The sequence below is a fragment of the Gadus morhua genome, chromosome 22, assembly GCF_902167405.1.
Source record: "Gadus morhua chromosome 22, gadMor3.0, whole genome shotgun sequence".
NCBI lineage: Eukaryota > Metazoa > Chordata > Actinopteri > Gadiformes > Gadidae > Gadus > Gadus morhua.
The window spans coordinates 20,825,391-20,848,712 of record NC_044069.1 but is presented as its reverse complement, the minus strand read 5'-3'; the positions used below and the strand labels follow the sequence as shown (position 1 = coordinate 20,848,712).

Here is a 23,322-nt window from a genome sequence, read left to right as displayed (position 1 = left end):
ATGGCATGTACATAGGTGATGTGTAGGGCAAAGATGAGAAAAATGGTCGGATGTAGTGTGGCATACTAAGAGAAGGTATGTGGGATGGTGTAGTGCAAGTGAAGACTGTGTCTATGTAAGCATGTAGAGAGGGTTGGCCAAGTGTATCATATGTAAATAACTGTCTTGGTCTCCTCTCTCTGGCCGACTGTCTGACTTCTCTGTATACATCCCTTGCAGGACTAGACACCACAAGGGGGGGAAATAAGCCTCTCTTCCTGTCTTTGTTGAGGGTATCCATCTTGTTCACCTTCCTCATGCTCTGGCATGTTTTCAGCGTCCGATAGTTCATTTGTCTGTGTTTTATCTCCCATCAACATCCCATCTCTTTCAGGATCGTTTTGATCATCCTCTCTTTCAGGAATGTTTTGTAAGTCCTCTATTTCAGGTATGTATTGTTCATCCCCTCTTTCAGGTAATGTATTTGCATGTTCTCTGTGGGTTATGGCAGGTTTACTAGGAGTCTGAACTGCGGCCTTTGCAGATGACGATGGTTCTTGGCTTTGTCCCATCCTGTTTACAGGCGTCCTCAGCCAGTAACCTCCTGTCCATTCATCATCAGAGTCTGATGTCTCCTCACTTTGATCCAGGTCTGTTGTAGCGCTTGCTCTCAGCTGAGACTTATTTTGCCTTTGTGGTGGTTTTGCAACTGCGTTGGCTGACTGTGGTGTTGATTCAACCGGTAAGTCATTGACTAGCAGTAGCAGATTTCTGTGTAAGGTTCTGGTTTTTCCTTTGTAGTCTCCTTCTGGTTGAATGATATACACTGGATTGTCTGAGACCTGCTCTTTTACCACATATATCCTCTTCTCCCAGTACGAGCGCAATTTTCCAGGCCCTCCTCGCTCACTTAAGTTCCGAACTAGCACTCTGTCCCCTGGTTTTAGAACTACGCCTCTCACCTTTTGATCATAATAGGACTTGCCCTTAGCACTAGAGGATAGGCTGTTTTTGGTTGCAATTTGGTATGCCTCTTTCATCCTTTTTGACCATTTCGCCGCATATCCTGTGTGTGTTACCGGGTCTGTCTCCTCAAGTAATCCAAACAAGAGATCCACAGGGAGGCGAGGGTGCTGTCCATAGAGTAAGTAATGGGGTGAGTGCCCAGTTGACTCGTGGTGCGTACAGTTATACGCATGTACAATCTGTGGAAGATGTTCTTTCCATTTATCCTTTTCCTTTTCTTCCAGGGTTCTTAACATTTGCAGCAGCGTTCGGTTGAAAAGCTCCGCTGGGTTACATTGGGGGTCGTACGGGGATGTTCGAGAATGACCGACACCTGACATCCGTCCAAGTGTTCTGAAGAGTACATTTTCGAACTCACGCCCTTGGTCGTGGTGGAGTTTATTTGGGTATCCAAAACATGGTACATAATCATTATAGATTCGCTCTGCTGCGGTTTGTCCAGATTTATTTTTGGTTGGGTAAGCTTGAGCGAACCGAGTAAAATGGTCGATGACAACTAAAATGTACTCGTAGCCTCCCTTGCTCTTCTCTAGATGCAGAAAATCTATGCAGACAAGGTCAAGGGGCGAGTTAGATGTTATGCCACCCATTGGTGCGCGCACATGCGTTGTGGGCTTCTTCTGTTTTATACAACTGCATTTCTTTGTCACATAGTCCTCTATGCACCTTTTCATATAAGGCCAGTAGCAGCTATCCAGGCCACTTCTTTTCTCCTTGCTACTTGACTACCGTCCCATGTTGCATGCAACACTTCCTGTGACAGCTCCTCAGTACATGTCTCCACATAACTGTTCATATCCAGTGGGATGCGGGAGAGTGTGTCGGCATCAATATTGATCTTCCCAGGCCTGTATTTGATGTTGAAGCGGAAATCTGATAATTCTCCAACCCAGCGATGTCCAACTGCATTGAGTTTTGCAGTGCTCATTACATAGGTCAGTGGGTTGCTATCAGTGTAGATGGTAAAGTGTGGAGCATAGAAGAGATAATCTCTAAACTTCTCACACACTGCCCACTTTAGAGCAAGGAACTCAAGTTTTCCGCTGCGGAGGTTGTAGTTTCTCTCCGCAGGTGTCAATGTTCTAGATCCATATCCAATGACTCGCAGTTTCCCATCTTGCTGCTGGTAGAGGATTGCGCCATGCCCTTTCTCTGACGCATCAGTATGCAGAACGAATGGCCCCTCAAAGTTTGGATATGCTAGAACTGGGGGATGCGTTAGCATGTTGATGAGTTCTTCTAGTGTACTTTGGTGATCTGCAGTCCATTCTATAGGCGTCTTGGAGGGTAATTGAGGACCCTTGGACTTACAGTGCCGGGGGGGGGTGTTTTGGCATGGGGGACTTCCCTTGGAGCAGCTCATATAGTGGTTTGGCTATCTTGGCGAAGTCCTGTATGTAGGATCGGTAGTAGCTAAGGAAGCCAAGAACCTGTCTGATGTCGCCGACTGTTTGTGGGGTTTTGGTTTTCAAAGCCAGCACAGCCTCAAAGTCTTTAGGGTCAACTCGAACACCCTCGGCTGACACCATGCGCCCAACATATCGAACTTCTCGCTTGAATACCTCACATTTCTCCGGTCGAAGCTTCACCCCATGGTGCTGCAGAGCTTGGAGAACCTTACGACGCACCTCCACGTGATCACTGAAGGACTTTGCATAACACAGTATGTCGTCCAGGTAGGGAATGCAAGATTCATCCCTCAGGGAACTCAACATCTCCTCCATGCTTCTCTGGAAAGCAGCAGGTGCATTAGATAGTCCAAATGGGATTCTTACCCATTCATGTAATCCCCAGGGGGTGATGAAGGCCGTGAGATGTCGTGAACCCTCTGCCACAAAACCTTGGTGGTACGCTTTGCCTTGGTCGAGGATGCTGAACTATGAGTACCCTCCCAAAGTGTCTGTCAAGTCCTGAATCCGAGGCAGTGGATGCCTATCAGGGACTGTCTTTTGATTTAACAGACGATAGTCTATGCACAGGCGCAGTGTGCCATCCTTCTTCCGCACACATACGACGGGTGCAGAATAGGGAGACTTAGACTTCACTATCCATCCCTTTAGTATGAGGTCTTGGATATATTCCTTTACCTCTTTGAAGAGCGGTTTTGGGATGGAGGTGTACGATCTTTGTACAGGGATATCGTCTTTCAAGTTCATCACCATTTGTAGGTTTGGAATGCAGCCGATGTCATTTCCATCTCTTGCGAAAGCACGGGACTCCTCATACAACATTTGTTTAACAGCTTCCTGTTGTTTCTCATCCAAGTGGTTGAGACTTACAGGTGGGTGCCATAAGGGTGGAGCTGGGTCACTGGTTTGAGTGGTGGTGACCTCACTGACTGTCACTGCGGACTGTGTTTTGGCGGGGACGTCACCCTCCACAACTTTTTCAACATGTTGCAGGGTTCCTAAAGCTGTCTTTCGGGGTAAGGTAATGTCATGATTGGTATTATTACCAACTGGTATGGTGACATACGGTTTTACAGTGTTTTTAATGTCAAACAACCCTGGCCCCACGTCCAACTGCTCTAACGGTACACTGTTTTCTTCTGCTTCAAACAAAACCATGCTGTCATGAGCATCCATGTTTGGTGGAAGCCGGCACTTTAACCACGACACACTACCAGCTGGGATGACAATATCCTGGGCACCTGTCCGCGGACGTCCCTGTTGCATGACTGGCCTTGCTGTCTGAATAAAGCTCACAATAGCTTCAGCTTTTTCACTGGGGACAGAGATAGCATTACAAAGCAGATTAACAAGGACAGGCACCAACCGTTCTGGTTGGTTGGAGATGAGCTGTTCTAAAACATTAAAACCAAGCGGTGGTCTCTCCAGGGGTAAGGTACTGACAAGGAATGGGACACTGATGGAGAGACTGGGGTCTTCATTTCCTGGTAGATTTATCTTTATGGCTACCCATCCATCAAATGGCACGAGATCTCCATTAACAGCAAAGACTTTTAGTTCCTCTATTTCTTCAATTATTTCAGACACTGGGTGAATATCAAGGTCAGACAGGTATTGGTCTTTCCAGGCACGGTGTATCATGCTAACTTGTGCCCCTGTGTCTAGCAATGAGGGGACTGCTAGCCCGTTGAGATTACATTGGACAAAGGCTTTTCTTCCATTTAGGTTGGCAACAGCTCCTCTTGCTGTAAGTGGTGGCTTAGGAGAAGGCTGAGTTGTTTGTTTACAGTTATTTGGTCTGCCGACTGTTGTTGCAGCGGATGAGTTAAAGCTGGTATGATTGTCACAATTAGCCTTTGTTGAACATTTAGATTGGGACTGTCTTTCAGATCCGGTCACTGGATGTCCCTCTACAGAGGCCGGTTGAAGTTTCCCTGTTTATTTTGTCGCTTTAGACAGCCAGCTGCCCGATGTCCTTCCTCCTCACAAATGAAACAATGTTGACAGTCTTGACGGTTTTGTTCAACACATTTCGGGCAACCAAAGGGCTTTCCACGCCTGGATTGAGCCTTATTTTGGTTGAAACGGTGCTCACTGTAGAATGGTTGTGGTTGGGTGTGTTGTTGCATGACCTCCACCATTTTTGTAAGTGCATCTACTTTAGCGGCAAGTTCTTTAAGTGCAGGCATGCAAACTAGTCACCTTTCGGCGAAATTCGCCGTTTTGAAGACAAAATTGACCACTTGTGTGATTCGTGGAGATCCGTTGAGAAAACATTTTTTGGGGGGGGGGGGGGGGGGGGGGTCTGATGGCCAGCCATGGAGTCCTTGTAGCGCCTGCTAATACATTCTCAATGGAGAGGCGAGCGGACAGAGAGAAGGCGCAGCATTCTGTCAGGCGGCACGACAAGTGGGCGCACTCCTGTGGAACTGTCGCTTCCGTGCTCGTCGAACGCATGCGCTCGCATGCGTTCGAAGCCGCGCGGACATCCGACAGCGCGAGCGGAAAGTCGCCTACCATCTGAAACGGCCAAGCGTGAGCCTAGCGGAGCCTTTAAATGCCTCGTTTCCACCGAGCGTTTCCACCGCCGACAGTACCCTCATGGTAGGCCGGATGTCGATCGCCGCGGCAGCTACGTAAATATCCCGAAGGTGAACGACGAGAACTGATTCCGAAAACAAAAATAACAAAAATATGGTCACGTAAATAAAACATACAAACGAACAGAGCTTCGTCTCCCCGCGACCTTATATTATCTAAAACGTTCTCATCGATTCAGCCAATGAGAGTGCAATCGCGTTGCCATGGCAACGCGAGGGTAAACAAATGATAAGGCACCACCACACAAGTATAAGTAACGATCGCTGTAGGCTTCAATATCATGCAAGCACCTTGGTTTTCTTTTTATTTTGTTCTACATCACAATTGCATGCTTTAATAAAGTATTGTCTTCTTTAATAGGTCCATGCTCCACCTCCTTGTTCGCCCAAGCTAACGTTTTACGCGACACGTCCATTGTCCAGAATAATACCTCGCGGTTTGTTTTTATCCCCATGTCACGCCCACTTTTGGCGGTGGAAACGCGAACCGTGCCGCAACTTTGCGAACCGAACCGAACGCACCCTCCGGTGGAAACGCGCCAAAAGAGAATTTTTCAGCGGGTCACCAGTTGTGTTGATACATTCTAGTCGATATAGCTGAGAGAAGTCGCTCGAAAGCGGGCCCTTGAGACACTGGTCCAGACCAAGAAGAAAAATAAATAATGGCATACTCCTATTGCCCTGTCCTCCCACCTCTTTTTATTCTTCTCAATATTCTTTCTTAATTTTGTAATAAATTATGTACCTATTGGGGCTGCCCTTGCACATAATAAATTAATGCTTTGTTCGTAATTGTGCGCAGTCCTGTAATTTTTTTTAGCTTGTGACTAACCCTAATACATTAAAAAATGTAAAAGAAAACTCCCCGGAGTATAAACCTGGAACCCTATAGTGGGTCTGTGTTTTTCTCAGCTCACGCATCATTCTCACCTTTTTCACCCCGAGCCAGTTTGCATGCCTGTAAGTGGATCCGACCTTGTTTTGTGGTCTGCACTCTCTTGTTTATTGCTAGACCCCTTAACTGCGTTAAGTTCAAGCTGTGCGCTGTGTACATTTGTTGCAGTTTGTCGACGGGAAGAGCCGAGTCTCTTCTGTCTCTCGCTTTCCTCACTTTGGATTTGCATTACATGGCGTAATATTGTCTCGTCACTGACGTCACTGTTTGAAAGGAGAGGTTTTAGTTCTCGGCGTATGTCTGTGTGTTTGTTTCCAAATCCTTGGTACACTGTATGCAGGAAAACATCTTGTACTGTAGCTGCAGAGTATTTTTTTCATGTGTATGACAGTTTAGATGTGAATAGGATACGCTGTTTCAAGCCCATCACACGGTAAAGGAATTGTTGTGGCGTTTCATTTTCATCCTGTTTTGCGCACATCAACTCTTGGAATAACTCTGTGCTGTTTTTTTCTCTTAGGTGGGTCTGGAGGAACCCCTTAAGTTCAGTCAGTGTTATGTCATCCTTACTTATTAGCATATCTTTGAAAATTCAAGGTTTGATTATTCTTAACACACCACGGACTATTTCTGCCTCAGTGAAACGTGCCTTGATTCCTTCTTCAATCTGTTTGCAGACATTATTGTAACTGATGTCTGCTGATTGGTCGCCAATTTGTCCGCCTTGCACTTTAAACTCACTTCTTTGAAGGAAGGAAAGTTCTCTCATGGAGATCATCCCCTCACGGCCTGGCTGAGTGACAGATTTAGCAGACGGGTTACTGTTTGGCGGTTCACTTTCAGGCTTGCTGAATGAGAGTGAGGACGGTTGCAAGTCCCCTTGTGAGTGTGTAGCATTTACTGGGATGCACTGTATTAGCTTCTTGCTAAGGTCTTCATAGCTAGCCAACACTTTTAACAACTCAGCGTTGGATGTGTCAGATGTGTTTAGCATTGTAGCACTAGTTTGTGCCCCCGCCAGGCCAACAACAGGCCAAAAAAAAAAAATGTAAAAAAGATTGTCCTTTATGCCCCATCATAAAGGACAATCTGACAGCATTAAGTTATATCATCATTAGCATGGCACTGTCACACTAAATTTGTACCGGCTGACAAATTTGTACCGGGCGCGTCATCAATACGTAATCCATTCCAAACCTGCCCGGCAACAGATGATCAGATGATTAGAACCTTTCGAATGACGTGAAAGGTTCACGAACATTCGCGAACCTTCTATCTAGCGATCCGTTATCTGTATTGTGCTATTTCGTCATTGACCTGCTTTAAACACTCAGTTTACTTGCTAAATTTGATTAAACAATGAAATACAATACAAATATAAAGTAAAAACAAGTGTTATCTAGCGATCCGTTTTCTGTATTATGTTATTTCGTCTTTGGCAACATGAGCGCAAATGTTTTTTGAAACCCGCTTTAAACACTCAGTTTACTAGCTAAATTTGATTAAAAAATGAAATACAATACAAATATAAAGTAAAAACAAGTGTTATCTAGCGATCCGTTAACTGTACTATGTTATTTTGTCTTTGGCAACATGAGCGCAAATGTTTTTTGAAACCTGCCCGGCAACGGACGACGCGATCATCTGTTGCAGGCAGGTTTGGAATGGATTACATATGGATGAAGCGCCCGGTACAAATTTGGCAGCCGGTACAAATTGTATTGTAAATAAAATTAGTTTATTTTTATTAACGTGTTTATTGAATCATTATCAACTTGTGATGGCTAAGCAAGTGTTTTACATGGAAATAACCAACAAATACTCTAGCATCCCGTGAAAAATGTATAAAAAAATCACACTATCAGCTCTTACCACCGGGCCTAAAAAAAATTCTAGGGGAAACACTGGAGTGTCACCTATGGTAGGTTCATTGGCAATTTGGTTTGACTGGGTCGCATTAATATCAACAGTGTGAGCAGGGCGAACGGAATAAGCGTCAGTCTGCATGGTATTTGATTCAACATTACCCATCGCATTTAACAACATTGCACCACGGTGCGTCAACACATCATCAACAGCATCTTTCAAAATCATTAAATCAACCATACCACTGTCCTCTGAATCAAGCAACTGCTTACTGTACATGAACGCGTTGTTGTATTTGAAACATCCCTCCTGATCTCCCTTCTCAAGCTCGGACTGTTCTTTGCCCGATACTGGACCCACGGTCTTGGTAAGTTGGTAGAGCTCTTCTCCTGACAAGGCGAGTACACTCTTCCTAATGTCCCACACTAGGTGCTTCCTTCCACTGTCAGCCATAGTTGCTCCTCTCCTACCTCACGATAGGTTATACAGTTTGGTAATGCAGTCTCTTCTGGGACAGGGTTCTCCACTCGTTCACGTTCACAGCAGGCCTCCACTGACGTCAGCGTCTGCGTTGGTCATTGGTCCCAGATGTCATTAGGATGGATCAGCGTCCGGCCAGAAGGTGGCGCCGATCCCGGACGAGCCCCCAAGAATCTGTAACGGGTCCCAGGTGGGATCGCCGTGGACAGATTATAGATAACTGAAACAAAGAGAAAAGAATGCTGACACAGGAGACGTGACTTGTCTTTTCAGATCCTCATTAGTTATATTTATTCATTTAACTTCTCAATTTACTGAAGGTTACCGTTTATAATAATAATAATAATACATTTAATTTAGAGGCGCCTTTCAAGACACCCAAGGTCACCTTACAGAGCATATAGTCATCATACATTTTTTAAAAAGCAAGACATTGTGGAAAAATAAATAAATAAATTAACGTAAGCAATAAGAAATAAATAAAACAAAAACAATCAAAACAGTGATCAGTTAGACGTTGTGTGCGAGTTTGAACAAGTGAGTTTTGAGTTGTGACTTGAAGGTTGAAATGGTGTCTGACTGTTTTATGTGTGGGGGGAGGGAGTTCCAGAGCCTGGGTGCTGAACAGCTGAATGACCGGGCACCCATTGAAGTGAGTCGTGATGTGGGGATACATAGTAGTCCAGCAGAGGTTGAGCGGAGGGAGCGGGAGGGAGTGTATTCTTGGAGGAGGTCGCAGAGATAACTGGGGGCTAGGTTGTGGAGAGCTTTGTAGGTGAGGAGTAGGGTTTTGTATTGGATGCGGTAGTGTACTGGGAGCCAGTGAAGTTGAATGAGGACAGGGGTGATGTGGTCAGATGATATGGTGCGGGTGATGATCCGGGCGGCTGAGTTATGAATGATCTGCAGTCTGTTGATAAGTTTGGTGGGGAGTCCGGTGAGGAGGGCGTTGCAGTAGTCAATGCGTGATGTGACAAATGAGTGAACTAGGATTTCAGCGCTGGATTGGGTCAGTGATGGGCGGAGTCTGGCGATGTTGCGGAGGTGGAAGAATGCAGTCCGGGTGATGTTGTGAATATGGGGTGCGAATGAGAGGGTGTTGTCCAGGATGACGCCAAGGCTCTTGACTTTGGAGGAGAAGGGTACTGGGAATCCATCGATAATTATGAGTGGAGCTGGGGTGTGTTGTGATTTAGTGAGGGTGGATTTGGATCCGATGAGCAGGGCCTCGGTCTTTTTTCCATTGAGTTTCAAGAGCGAAGATTATGAAAGTCCAGGCCCCCCCTTCCTGCACTCGGGGTCCGACCGGGCCAAGTTTCGGTGCGGGGGTCCCAGTTAGGCCCTAGAATATGGTATTCAAATTTCAGGGCGGTAGGACCTTCCTATCTCAAAAACTTTATTTCCACCACATTCTGAACCATTAGGTCTCGCAGGCAACACTTCTGAAGGGGCTTTGTCCAAATGACAGTCCATTTGGGAAAACTTTTTTTCTCTATGGGCTAGAACTACAAATCTTGCATATGTCGTTCTCGGGGCCCCGGGAAATGTGTGTCAACATTTTAGCAGCCCTAGCTATCTCGAAAAGGCTGGAAAAGGGGCGTGACCTCCAACAGGACAGTCAATGTACATAAGACAGAGGTTAGTTTCTAGGCCCAATTTTTGCGGGATGGAGGTGTACATTTGTGGCTTAATGTGTGTAGACACCGCTGGCCTGTGGCCACGTCTTTGAAGTCTGGGGTCAAAAGGTCAAAAGGAGCCGGCACCACGCCGCTTATGAGATAACAAAAAGTGAATCTGTATTTCTCTCATTACATTTTGTCATTATTGAAGAGAGGCCTGATTCTCAGATATGCATATTGGACTGTTAGGGTATAGGTCTGGGAAGAACTTGAGGCCAAAATCTTGCAAGCGAGCCGCTCGGTGCAGGTGCAACGAGATGGAGCACTTGCTGAGCCTGGACTTTCATAATCTTCGCTCTGTGAATGTAAAGAATGTTTGGTCGGATGTTACGACGAAGAATCATAATGTGAATGGGAATATTCTATAAATCTCTTGATATCATCTTTCGTCTCAACACTTCTGCTGCAGCCACTTAAAGTCTCACTCCGAGAACCTTAAAATATGAATCAATCCATTAGAAGTATGAAAATATCTTCCCGGTGGTGCAACAGAGCAAACAAGGTGTCCTTTGACATCTACGTTTCGAGACGATTGCAACAGTGCCACACATGATCATATTTGAATATGTTTTGGGGTAGTAATTAGCTGTCGAATTTGGAGGCCTTCATCAATAATGACCAGCTATAGATTTGCTTCCCGATGGAGATTTTTGACAAATTACATGTTAATTAGCATCTACACGTTAAGCTGAGTCCAATGAGATCAAGCTCGGCCTCTTGCTACACCGAGATCATGTCCTAGACCTAGGTGTACCATGTAAAATACATGTTACCATTAGCTAGAGTGTCGTTCTTGGTGTCATTGGACTCAGCTCAACGTGTAGATGCTAAATAACATGTCATTTGTGACAAATCTTTATCGGGAAGCAAATCAATAGCTGCTCAGTATTGATTAAGGCTTCCAATTTCGACAGCTAATTACTACCATTAAACATGTTAGAATATGCTCATGTGTGGCACCGTTGCAATCGCCTGGAAGCGTAGATGTTGAAGGACACCTTGTTCGTCCTCTTACGCCAGCGGGAAGATATTTACATGCTTCTGATTGACTAATGAATTGATTCAGCTATTCCCCCAGAAGTCTGGGGTCAAAAGGTCAAAAGGAGACGGCACCACGCCGGGCTGGATCCAGATCTCGGGCAACAGCGCAGGGTTGCCAGGTTCTGCAAAAAACGTGCCCCCCACATACCGTTCAAAATCCACCCAAAATGTCCTAGAAGCATCCCAAATAAAAAATGATATTATTGGCCATTTTGGCCAACGTTTTGAAAGTAATAATATTTGAGGGAATATTTTTTTGTTGTTGTTTTAGCAGCGAAATGCAACAACAAAGATTATGCGTGTTCGTGTGTGCGTGTGTGTGTGTGTGTGTGTCTATGTCTGTGTCTGTGTGTCTGTGCGTGTGTGTGCTTGTGTGTGCTTGTGTCTGTGTGTCTGTGCGTGTGCGTGCGTGTGTGTGTGTATAACACGCTATTTTATGTTGAAATGCGACGTAATCCAGTGTTCACGAAACGTACACTGTCAACGTAGGTATGCTTTTGGCGACTGGGTTGGCTCTCAGATATACGTGTTTCTAACAAGATGATATCATTAAAAGTTACATAAAGTAACAGTTTAATAACACAAACGCAGGAAGCACGTGAGCTGCTAGTTCAGCGAAAGCAACCTGACGTCGTTGAAACATGCGAGCGAGCCGATCAAATCCTAATAACTATAAAACTAAAGATCAGACACAATCACTGACTGAAGATTATGCAAGTAAAAAGTATATTTCTCGCTAGAAATGTTATTAGAAACACGTTTAACGGTGAATCGGTCCTAAAATATTGCATTTCCCATTCAGATAATAAAGATTAATAAAGATCATACACATTCACTGACTGAAGATTATGTAAGGAAAATGTACATTTCTCGCTAGAAATGTCATTAGAAACGCGTTTAATGGTGTATCTGTCCTAAAATATTGCATTTCCCATTCAGATAATAAACATTAATATAAGCTACGCCGTGTTCCGGAGCCGCGGGGGATTCTGGGAATTGGGGTTCTCAGTTGACAAATGGGGCTTTTGTTAACTTGTTTTGTTGTTAGGATTAAGTGGGGTTAATGGGTTCGGGATGTTATGTGGTTGTGTGTTGTTCCATTAACATTGTTCGTGTGTTCATTATTGTCGACACCGTCACCGAGAGTGACGTGACCATCGTTTCGTGCAGCTGTTCCGTGTTGAAGTCTCGTTCAATAAAAACCAACTCTCGTTGTCGAGCGTTCAATAAAAACCAACTCTCGTTGTCGAGCGTGCCCCCCCCCTACAAACGTGTCTCCCCCCCCCCCAACAAACGTGTCCCCCCCCCCCCCCCTCAACTAACATGTCCCCCCCCCCCCCTACAATCGTGTGTCCCCCCCCCCCCTAAACAATCGTGTCCACAATTTGCCGCGAAAGCCGTGAAACCCAAACCCCGAAACCCGCCTCGACAGCGGCACACGTGGATACTGTAGGTATAACACGCTATTTTTTACGTTGAAATTCTACGTATCCAGTGTTCATGGAAACGTACACCGTGGACGTTTTTTCATGGCGACTGGGTTGCCCTAGACCAACGAGCCGTTAAAACAATAAAGTACAACCTGCTGTAAAATCAATTAATGAATACAACATTGTCAAAAGTGGGAAAAGTACGTAATACTTATTGCATTTCAGCAATGACCTTTCCTGTTGTATTTCCCTAATGATATATTCCACTACATTTTATTTCCAATGAATGCAGGTATGCGGGTTGATGGTGACTAAGACTTAAGTCAATAATTTTGACATGCCTGCCAAGGATATTGCCTGGTTTAAGGGACTTCAGTGGGAAACCTGAAGCATATCAAGAAAAGTCGGGTCGAACCTTCAATACTGTGGACAACTTTGAGCACAACTTTGAGGGCTCATCCGGGAATTGAACCCGGGACCTCTCACACCCAAAGCGAGAATCATACCCCTAGACCAACGATCCACAATTAATTTAATTGATATTTCGATTTCTGAAGTTGGTCAAATGATTTGCATGGGCACAAGCGTTTAAGAACAATTGTATAATTCCAACTTATTGCCACCAACTTAAAGTATGCATTCTCCATTCAGACTGTATTAAAGTCTTACTTTGAAATGCATAAATAGTTGCAGATGTCCTGTGATAAAGTGTTGTCGTGTTGGCCAAGGTGCTGGATATAGGCTCCAGTTCAAGGAGGCGTTGCTTCAAATCCTTGCAAGTGCAGGCAACCCCTTTGAACTGAAGCATCATTTTGAAATTTCATTAATAAAGCACATAATTTGTGGTAGCGTGGCCGAGGGGTCTAAGGTGCTGGATTTAGGCTCTAGTCTCTTAGGAGGCGTGGGGTCAAATCTCACCACTGCCAGTCAGTGACCTGTGTACAAAGACTATTTTGAAACTCTTTTCTCCAAAGGAAATACTGTGGACTGACAATGTCTCGCTTAAATAATTAGAATCCCATCAGAAAACGACAACATTCTTTGAAGAATTGGTCGGGTCAAACCTTCAATACTGTGGACAACTTTGAGCAGATCTGTGAGGGCTCGTCCGGGATTTGAACCCGGGACCTCTCGCACCCGAAGCGAGAATCATACCCCTAGACCAACGAGCCGCTAAAACAATGAAGTTTAGGAACAATTCTACAGTTCAAAGTTATTGCCAATAACTTAAAACATTAATTGCTCATTCGGACTGCATTAAAGCCTTGTTTTGTAATGCAAAAATAGTTACAGATGTCCTGTGATATAGTGTTGCCGAGATGTCCAAAGTGCTGGTCTTAGCCTCCAGTTCAAGGAGGCTTTGATTCAAATCCTTGCAAGGGCAATCAACTCTTTGCATTGAAGCGTCATTTTAAAAGGCCATCAAAGCGTAGTTATATGTACGCGCGTATATATACGCAGCTCATACGCCGCTAATGCGGGTAAAATGTTGCTTTAGCGCATGTAACGCGTGTACGCAGCTCATACGCGCGTAAACCAATGGTTCCCTATGGAAAAATTGCCGATTTTATACGCGTCGTACACGTTTGGTGTGTTCGTACCTTAAGGCGTATGAATGTACGTTGTGTTTAATAAGACTCCTGTGAAGTGTTTGACTAGTGTAACATTGCAGAGTTTAAATATCTGGTAGCCTCTAGGATAACTCTCGGAGAGAAGAGGCCTAATGAATATGCTGTGGATTTATGGAAGTATTTTAGATCTACAAGGCTCCACCGAGATGTAAACTCGGCTCACTGGATTCAAAGTCCAGAGAGCTAACCATTACACCATGGAACCTACATTAAAATAACCTGATGAATACAAATTTATCTAAAGTGTGAAAAATATATACTCCTTATTGCATTTCAGCATCGACCTGCCCTTTTGTAATTGCCTCAAGATATATTCCAATATATTTTATTTCCAATGAAAGCAGGTTGGCGGGTTGATGGCAACTAATACCAAAGAAGAATATATTCTCTAGCCTTCCAGGAACACCTTGTTTAACAGTCTTCAATGGGAATCCTGAAGCATTTCAATATAGCTTGTGTCAATCCTGCAAGACTTCCGACATCTACTACAATGGAACTGAGGGCTCGTCCGGGATTTGAACCCGGGACCTCTCTCACCCGAAGTGAGAATCATACCCCTAGACCAACGAGCCATTAAAACAATAAAGTTCATGTCAATTTTAATATTGTTCAAATGATAAGCAGCGCAAGCGTTTAGGAACAATTGTACAGTTCAAAGTTATTGCCAATAACTTAAAACATTAATTGTTCATTCGGACTGCATTAAAGCCTTGTTTTGTAATGCAAAAATAGTTACAGATGTCCTGTGATATAGTGTTGCCGAGATGTCCAAAGTGCTGGTCTTAGCCTCCAGTTCAAGGAGGCTTTGATTCAAATCCTTGCAAGGGCAATCAACTCTTTGCATTGAGGCGTCATTTTAAAGGCCATCAATTATGTTTTATATTCCTGGGAGTTTGGCTGAGCGTGCTAAGGCACTGGATTTTGGCTCCAGTCCCTTAGGGGGCATCGGTTCAATTCCTACCACTGCCAGTCAATAATCTGTGTTCAAGGAGCATAATGAACAGTGATCAGTAGGATGCCTGTGAAGTGTTTGAGTCGTTTAACATTGTAGAGTGTTATTATATTGTACACTCTACAAAATCAGTCACTGAGACGATGTTGTCGCGGGATGCTCAGAGTACCGTTTCTTTAGGAAGAATATAACTTCTTCAAGGCTCCAGCGAGATTCGAATTTGGATCACTGGGTTCCAACCCCTCATGTTGATCGTTAAACCACACAACCTGCTGTAAAATCAATTAATGAATACAACATCGTCCAAAGTGGGAAAAGTGCATAATACTTATTGCATTTCAGCATTGACCTTTCCTGTTGTATTTCCCTAATGATATATTCCACTACATTTTATTTCCAATGAAAGCAGGTCTGCGGGTTGATGGTGACTAAGACTTAAGACAAAAATATTGACTTACCTGCCAAGGATATTGCCTGGTTTAAGGGACTTCAATAGGAAACCTGATGCATATCAAGAAAGGTCGGGTCAAACCTTGAATATTGTGGACAACATTGAGCCCAACTTAGTGGGCTCTTCCGGGAATTGAACCCGGGACCTCTCGCACCCAATGCGAGAATCATACACCTAGACCAACGAGCCACAATTAACTTAATTCATATTTCGATTTATGAAGTTGGTCAAATGATTTGCATGGGCACAAGCGTTTAAGAACAATTGTATAATTCCAACTTATTGCCACCAACTTAAAGTATTCATTCTCCATTCAGACTGCATTAAAGTCTTACTTTGAAATGCAAAAATAGTTGCAGATGTCCTGTGATAAAGTGTTGTCGAGTTGGCCAAGGTGCTGGATATAGGCTCCAGTTCAAGGAGGCGTTGCTTCAAATCCTTGCAAGTGCAGGCAACCCCTTTGAACTGAAGCATCATTTTGAAATTTCATTAATAAAGCACATATTTTGTGGTAGCGTGGCCAAGGGGTCTAAGGTGCTCGTTTTAGGCTCCAGTCTCTTAGGAGGCGTGGGTTCAAATCTCACCACTGCCAGTCAGTGACCTGTGTCCAAGGACTATTTTGAAACTCTTTTCTCCAAAGGAAATACTGTGGACTGACAATGTCTCGCTTAAATAATTAGAATCCCATCAGAAAACGTCAATATTCTTTGAAGAATTGCACAAGGTCTTACCTTAATGAGCTTCTTCGTATGAATGTACGTTGTGTTTAATAAGCTCCTAATATAGCTAGCTTGTGTCCTACCACTGCCAGTCAATAATCTGTGTTCAAGGAGCATAATGAACAGTGATCAGCAGTGTTGGGCAAGTTACTTCCAAAATGTAATATATTTAATATTACTAGTTACTTGTATTTGAAAGTAATAAGTTACTTTACAATATTACCTTCTGTGTAGAGTAATAAGTTACTTATTACTTTCACCAAAATAAACATTCAGGACAAGGCGGAGGGGGGGGCAAACATTAACGTCTAATGAGGTCTATATTGCATCTGCATGTAGTGTGTACCATGAATAGCTGAATTACAATAATGTTATGATATCGAATAATTAAACAACCAAAACCTTTACACGACATGACACAAACTCTTTTTCTATGCCTCATTTATTAGCTCCTGAGTTACAAAGTGCAGCCACACAAAGATTTTACAAAAAAGTTGCATTTCCATGAAATCTAGAATGTTAATGGTTTATACTATTTCAATAATAAAATAAAAGTGCACTTCAAGAATGACGTCTAACAGCCACCAGACAGGGCATGTTTTGTAATTAAGTATTTTAGAACCTGAGCATATATCCTGCCCTGAAATAGCAGTAATAAAAAAGAGCATGAGAACAGCATAAATAATGAAACACATTCAACATTTCAGTCCCACAGAGACAAGGAACTTATGCTTAGAGCCTATTAATGTTTTGGTTAGGACCAAACAACAAAGTCTTAATAGACAAAATATGCAGCCAAACAAGGGCTAAATATACAGTACAACTGAGGAAAATATACAGCCAAACTAGGGCTAAATATACAGTACAACTGAGGAAAATATACAGCCAAACAAAAGCTGATAATAATGAACACAACTACTGAAGGCATTTAGCCTTGACCTTAGCCTAAGGTTCTACAGAACTACTCCATACCACTAAAGTATTTGTTATAGCGCAACAGGAGAAGCCGCTGAAAGCGTTCATCACCAAAACGCTTTCGCTTTGGGGTGAGCACAAGTCCTCCTACACTGAAAAGCCTTTCGACTGGTGCACTGGATGGTGTTGCAGCGTTATACCGGAGTGCCACTTTTTTAACTCTTGGAAAGTAGTGCAGGCTTTCCATCACAGGGGCAGATTTAAGATAATCTATTACCTCTGTTTCCACGGACATGGGTGCATTTGAGTCATCTAGCTGTGCATCAAAAGAAAAAAAGTCATCCTCACTGGGGGCGGCAGCAGCAGCAGCTGGATGAGGAATTGAGGATCAGGCATCTGGGCTGGAGGTTCCTCTGACAAGGAGCTGCACTCTGTAGTGAGCAGGAACTTGATGTAGTCTTTTCTTGGTTTCTCACTTACCCAGCGAAGCTTAAACTTCGGCAGTGAGACAGCAGCCAGCAATGCATCCTTGGAGTCAAGAGTTGTTGCAACCCGGCTTTTGATTGCTTTCACAATGATGTCAGGCAGTTCACCAGTCATCTTTGATAGGCCATTTTTAACTGCGAGGGTTTTGGCCATCAGAATTTCCAAAGTTGGCAGAAGTGTACCGTAAAAACAAGTGTCCTCACCCTGCAAAATGTCAAGTGCTATGGTGAAAGGTTTCATGATCAAACAGTATTCTTTGAGAAACTGGTATTCCTTGTCATTCATGCATTTCATGTTAAGCTGTGTGCAAAGCTTATTGATGTTGGCAAGGGGCATTTCAATGATATGTGCGTAGGCATCATAGAATGAGTTCCAACGATTTACTGTGGAAACGATTAGCTTTTTTTCACTGACCTCTTCCAGGTACTCTGATGCAACAGTGGAGCGGCTGGCCTTCGTCTACAGTGCTTCACATTTTCCTGTAGCACTACGATACACAGCCCTCGAGTCTGGATTAGATGCCAGCCATTTGTCAACTTCATTGTTTGCAATTAGATTTAGTGTATGGGCTGCACATCTATGGTGGGGTGGCAGTTCACAAATGCTATGACCATCATCATCAGTGGCGGTGGTGAACGCATTGTGCAGGTCTGTAAAGGTTACCTCACTAGCCCCTTCCTCCTGCTCTTCATCAGACTCAGGTTGTGCTTGTTGAAACTCCTTGAACGCCTTCACAAAGTTACTCCCATTATCTGTCACACATGCAGTCACTTTGTTGTTCAGTCCATATCTGGAAAAGATGTCCTCCAGCTCTGTTGCAACTGCATTGTATGTGTGTCTGCCCCTGAATCTTTTACAAGCTAATGCTGCTTGCTGTCTTTTTAAGGTACCTGCATCGATCCAGTGAATAGTCACTCCCATGAAACTTTTGTTATTGGCGCTCCATATATCAGCTGTTGCAGACACATAATCTTGGGCGTCAATCTTTTTCTTGAGCTCCTTTTCCATCGCTTCATAGGCTTTGTCTAAATCTTTAGCAAATATTTTTCTGTCTGGTAGTACACGCTGAAAAATAAAGAGGACAACTAGGTATTAATCATCCACATGGTATGCAGTGCATAAGGAGGTAAGACAGTACAAACATTGTGTACTCAATACTCATGCACTAATTAATTTTGAACTGTAAGCAATTTTGCTGTCAATATAAGTCTTTCAGACTAATGGAAAGAAAATATCCAAAATAATGTTCTGACCATGGATGCAAATTTGTGCATATTTAATTAGACAGAGCATTTGTGTGTGCAATCATAAAAATCAGACTCAACTCGTAGGAGAGAATGTCTCACTGTGATTGATGATTTATGATTGTATTTCTTTTAAATCAAGCTTTTTAATATTGTCACTTGTATTCTTTTAATGTACTACAAGTATATGAATTTACGTTTACATTGCATAGTTTTAAAGGTAGTCTTCAGTGAATGATTTTTCCTCAGACACTGAGACACAAATCTCTAGTGACTTTTAACTTTATATATTTCTATCCATATTTTTTCTTAGTGAGGGCTTTGTTCATTACCACCCATTGTAAAACATGGAGATGTATTATTTAATGTTTTACTTAACTTAAAAGTATTCTGAGATGATGAAAATACCTCTGCAAACACAACAGATTTAACAAATTAAAACCATTTTTAATCATTGAATCACCTCTCACACCACCTGTAGAGTCTCATCTTAAATTAAGTATCTGTGGAAATGTGTTTATATCTTAACAATAGGACTATATCATTAGAGATTTGTTTTTACCTTGTCACTTGGTCGAACAGGGATTTTGCTGACAAGTTTTTGAAACGCCGGCGACTCAACTGTAGAGAGAGGCAGCGCATCCTCCACGACATACTCAGCCACCAGCCTTCTCACTTCTCCTGGCTCAAGCATCTTCACCTCTGATCTGGTGAAATCCAACTTTTGTTGTTTTAATTTGCTCGCGCCGTCATCTTCCACCTGCCCGCTAGCAAGAGGTCGTTTAGCCACTAGCTTAAGGTTACGTGCACTCTCTCCAGGTGTTTCTTCAGGTTACATTCAGACTACATTAAAGTCTTACTTTGAAATGCAAAAATAGTTGCAGATGTCCTGTGATAAAGGGTTGTCGAGTTGGCCAAGGTGCTGGATCCTTGCAAGTGCAGGCAACCCCTTTGAACTGAAGCATCAATTTGAAATTTCATTAATAAAGTACCCAATATGTGGTAGCGTGGCCGAGGGGTCTAAGGTGCTGGATTTAGGCTCCAGTCTCTTAGGAGGCGTGGGTTCAAATCTCACCACTGCCAGTCAGTGACCAGTGTCTACAGACTATTTTGAAACTCTTTTCTCCAAAGGAAATACTGTGGACTGACAATGTGTCGCTTAAATAATTAGAATCCCCTCAGAAAAGAAGAATTGCACAAGGTCTGGTTTGTTTATGTTTCATTCTCATTTACCCAGTTGGGACTGTCTTACGCAAATGAGAATCAATGCTCGATCATAAGCAGTAGTCAAAGTTTAATGGGTGACTTACCTTAATGAGCTTCCAAGGCGTATGAATGTACGTTGTGTTCAATAAGACTCCTGTGAAGCGTTTGAATAGTGTAACATTGCAGAGTTTAAATATCTGGTAGCCTCTAGGATAAATGTCGGAGAGGAGAGGCCTAATGAAAATGCTGTTGATTTGGGAAAAATTTTAGATCTACTAGGCTCTAGATTTGAACTCTGATCACTGGATTCAAAGTCCAGAGTGCTAACCATTACACCATGGAACCTACAATATTACAAACTGATGAATACAAATTTATCTAAAGTGTGAAAAATATATACTCCTTATTCCATTTCCGCATCGACCTGCCCTGTTGTATTTGCCTCAAGATATATTCCAACATATTATATTTCCAATGAAAGCAGGTTTGCGGGTTGATGGCAACTAATACCAAAGAAGAATGTATTCCCTAGCCTTCCAGGAACACCTTGTTTAACAGTCTTCAATGCGAATCCTGAAGAATTTCAAGATAGCTTGTGTCAATCCTGCAAGACTTCAGACATCTTCGACCATGGAACTCAAAGCTCATCCGGGATTTGAACCCGGGACCTCTCGCACCCAAAGCGAGAATCATACCCCTAGACCAACGAGCCGTTTATACAATAAAGTCCATGTCAATTTTAATATTGGTCAAATGATAAGCACCGCAAGCGTTTAGGAACAATTGTACAGTTCAAACTTATTGCCAATAACTTAAAGCATTAATTGTTCATTCGGACTGCATTAAAGCTATGTTTTGTGATGCAAAAATATTTACAGATGTCCTGTGATATAGTGTTGCCGAGATGTCCAAAGTGCTGGTGTTAGCCTCCAGTTCAAGGAGGCTTTGATTCAAATCCTTCCAAGGGCAATCAACTCTTTGCATTGAAGCGTCATTTTAAAAGGCCATCAATTATGTTCTATATTCCTGGAAGTTTGGCTGAGCGAGCTAAGGCACTGGATTTTGGCTCCAGTCCCTTAGGAGGCATCGGTTCAATTCCTACCACTGCCAGTCAATAATCTGTGTTCAAGGAGCATAATGAACAGTGATCAGTAGGATGCCTGTGTAGTGTTTGAGTAGTTTAACATTGTAGAGTGTTGAGTCAATGAGACGATGTCGTCGCGGGAAGCTCAGAGTACTGTTTCTTTAGGAAGAATATAACTTCTTCAAGGCTCCAGCGAGATACGAATTTGGATCACTGGGTTCAAAGTCCAGATTTTGATCGTTAAACCACACAACCTGCTGTAAAATCAATTAATGAATTCAACATTTTCCAAAGTGGGAAAAGTACATAATACTTATTGCATTTCAGCAATGACCTGTCCTGTTGTATTTCCCTAATGATATATTCCAATACATTTTATTTCCAATGAAAGCAGGTCTGCGGGTTGATGGTGACTAAGACTTAAAACAAAAATATTGACCAGCCTGCCAAGGAAAATGCCTTGTTTAAGCATCTTCAATGGGAATCCTGAAGAATTTCAAAAAAGCTTGTCAATCCTGCAAGATTTAAGACATTGTTGAGCAAGGGAACCCAGACTCATCGGGGATATGAACCCGAGACCACTCACACCTGAAGCCAGAATCTTACCCCTAGACCAACGAGGCATGCAAATAAATATTTATGCGTAAATTTTTGATATTGGTCAAATGATCAATAAATCAATCAATTTATTATTTAAAGTGCAAAATCACCATGGTACATGGTCTCAATACACTTTACAAAATATCAAGTACAATATTAAAACAATATTAAAACACCACAGGAATATGATAAAACAGTTAAAAATTAGTTTAAACCAAAGTATTGAGTAAAAAGGTATGTTTTAAGACGGGACTTGAAAATTGCAGTGGATGAAGCTTCTTTGATACATAGTGGGAGGCCATTCCATAGAAAAGGAGCACGGTAGGAAAAGGCCCTGCCACCAGCAGACTTTTTATTGATTGGTGGGATGACAAAGAGGTTAGAACTAAGAGAACGGAGTGGACGTGGCGGAATGTAGGGAAAAAGTAGTTCAGTTAAATAAGAAGGTGCAAGTCCATTTAATGCCTTATAAGTTAAGAGAAGAACTTTAAAATCGGCTCGAGCCTGAATGGGCAGCCAATGTAATGATGCCAGGACAGGAGTTATGTGACAGTACCTACTTGTTTTTGTTAAGAGTCTGGCGGCTGAATTTTGCACTAGCTGAAGGCTCCTAGTAGAACAGATGGGGAGGCCAGAAAAAAGGACATTACAGTAATCCAAACGGGAAAACACAAGGGCATGGAGAACCACCTCGGCGCTACGCCGGGACAGAGCAGGGAGGATTTTAGCAATGTTGCGCAGATGAAAGAAGGCCGACCTGGTGGTTTCCTTGATGTGAGTCCGGAAAGTCAGGGTTGGGTCAAAAGTAATGCCTAGGTTTCTAATGTGCGTGCTTTCAGAGATTGAACAGCCATCGATATTAAGACAGAGACTCTCAGAGAAGTACTTGTAGTTATTGGGCTTAATCACCAGCAAATCAGTCTTAGCAGTATTAAGCATGAGAAAGTTTTAACTCATCCAGGTCTTGATTCGGCGAACACATGATTCCAGATTTTGTATATGGGAGGGGTCATTAGGCTGTAGTGGGATGTACAGCTGTGTGTCGTCAGCATAGAAATGGAACTTTATACCATATTCGGCAATTATCATACCCAGAGGGAGCATGTAGATACAAAATAGCAGGGGCCCTAGGACAGACCCCTGGGGCACACCAGTGGTAACCGTAGAGCATTCTGACAAAGAGTTATTGAAACTGACACATTGGGTTCTACTAGATAAGTAGGACTGGAACCCGGAGAGCGCCAGCCCGTGGATACCAACGTAATGCTCCAGTTGGTGTAGAAGCACACAATGATCTACTGTATCGAAGGCCGAACTTAAGTCAAGAATTAAAAGTAAGGAGGCTGATCCAGAGTCAGCAGTGACAAGTAGGTCGTTAACTACTCTAGTTAGGGCAGTCTCAGTAGAGTGGCAGGAGCGGAAACCAGACTGAAAATTGTCAAAGAGATTATTGGCAGAAAGGTGGAGAGTCAGTTGATCAGCAACAATTCTCTCAAGTATTTTAGATTAGAAAGGCAGAGTGGAAACAGGTCGATAATTTGCAAGAACCAGTGGATCGCTATTGGGTTTCTTGAGGAGTGGTTTAATGATAGCAGATTCATAGGTTAAGGGGACACACCCCTCAGAGAG

At 43.1% G+C, this 23,322-nt stretch overlaps 6 non-coding genes across 6 annotated transcripts; 1 reads left to right on the top strand and 5 right to left on the bottom strand.

Annotated features, from left to right (window-relative positions):
* Positions 1-12,856: 12,856 nt before the first annotated feature.
* On the bottom strand, positions 12,857-12,928 carry trnap-ugg (transfer RNA proline (anticodon UGG)). The gene has a single exon. It is a non-coding gene; the product is annotated as a tRNA-Pro (tRNA).
* Positions 12,929-13,505: 577 nt separating this feature from the next.
* On the bottom strand, positions 13,506-13,577 carry trnap-cgg (transfer RNA proline (anticodon CGG)). Its single transcript has one exon. It is a non-coding gene; the product is annotated as a tRNA-Pro (tRNA).
* A 959-nt stretch (positions 13,578-14,536) lies between these two features.
* On the bottom strand, positions 14,537-14,608 carry trnap-cgg (transfer RNA proline (anticodon CGG)). The gene has a single exon. It is a non-coding gene; the product is annotated as a tRNA-Pro (tRNA).
* Positions 14,609-15,556: 948 nt separating this feature from the next.
* trnap-ugg (transfer RNA proline (anticodon UGG)) lies at positions 15,557-15,628 on the bottom strand. The gene has a single exon. It is a non-coding gene; the product is annotated as a tRNA-Pro (tRNA).
* A 4,176-nt stretch (positions 15,629-19,804) lies between these two features.
* On the top strand, positions 19,805-19,886 carry trnal-uag (transfer RNA leucine (anticodon UAG)). Its single transcript has one exon. It is a non-coding gene; the product is annotated as a tRNA-Leu (tRNA).
* A 763-nt stretch (positions 19,887-20,649) lies between these two features.
* trnap-ugg (transfer RNA proline (anticodon UGG)) lies at positions 20,650-20,721 on the bottom strand. Its single transcript has one exon. It is a non-coding gene; the product is annotated as a tRNA-Pro (tRNA).
* Positions 20,722-23,322: the final 2,601 nt, after the last annotated feature.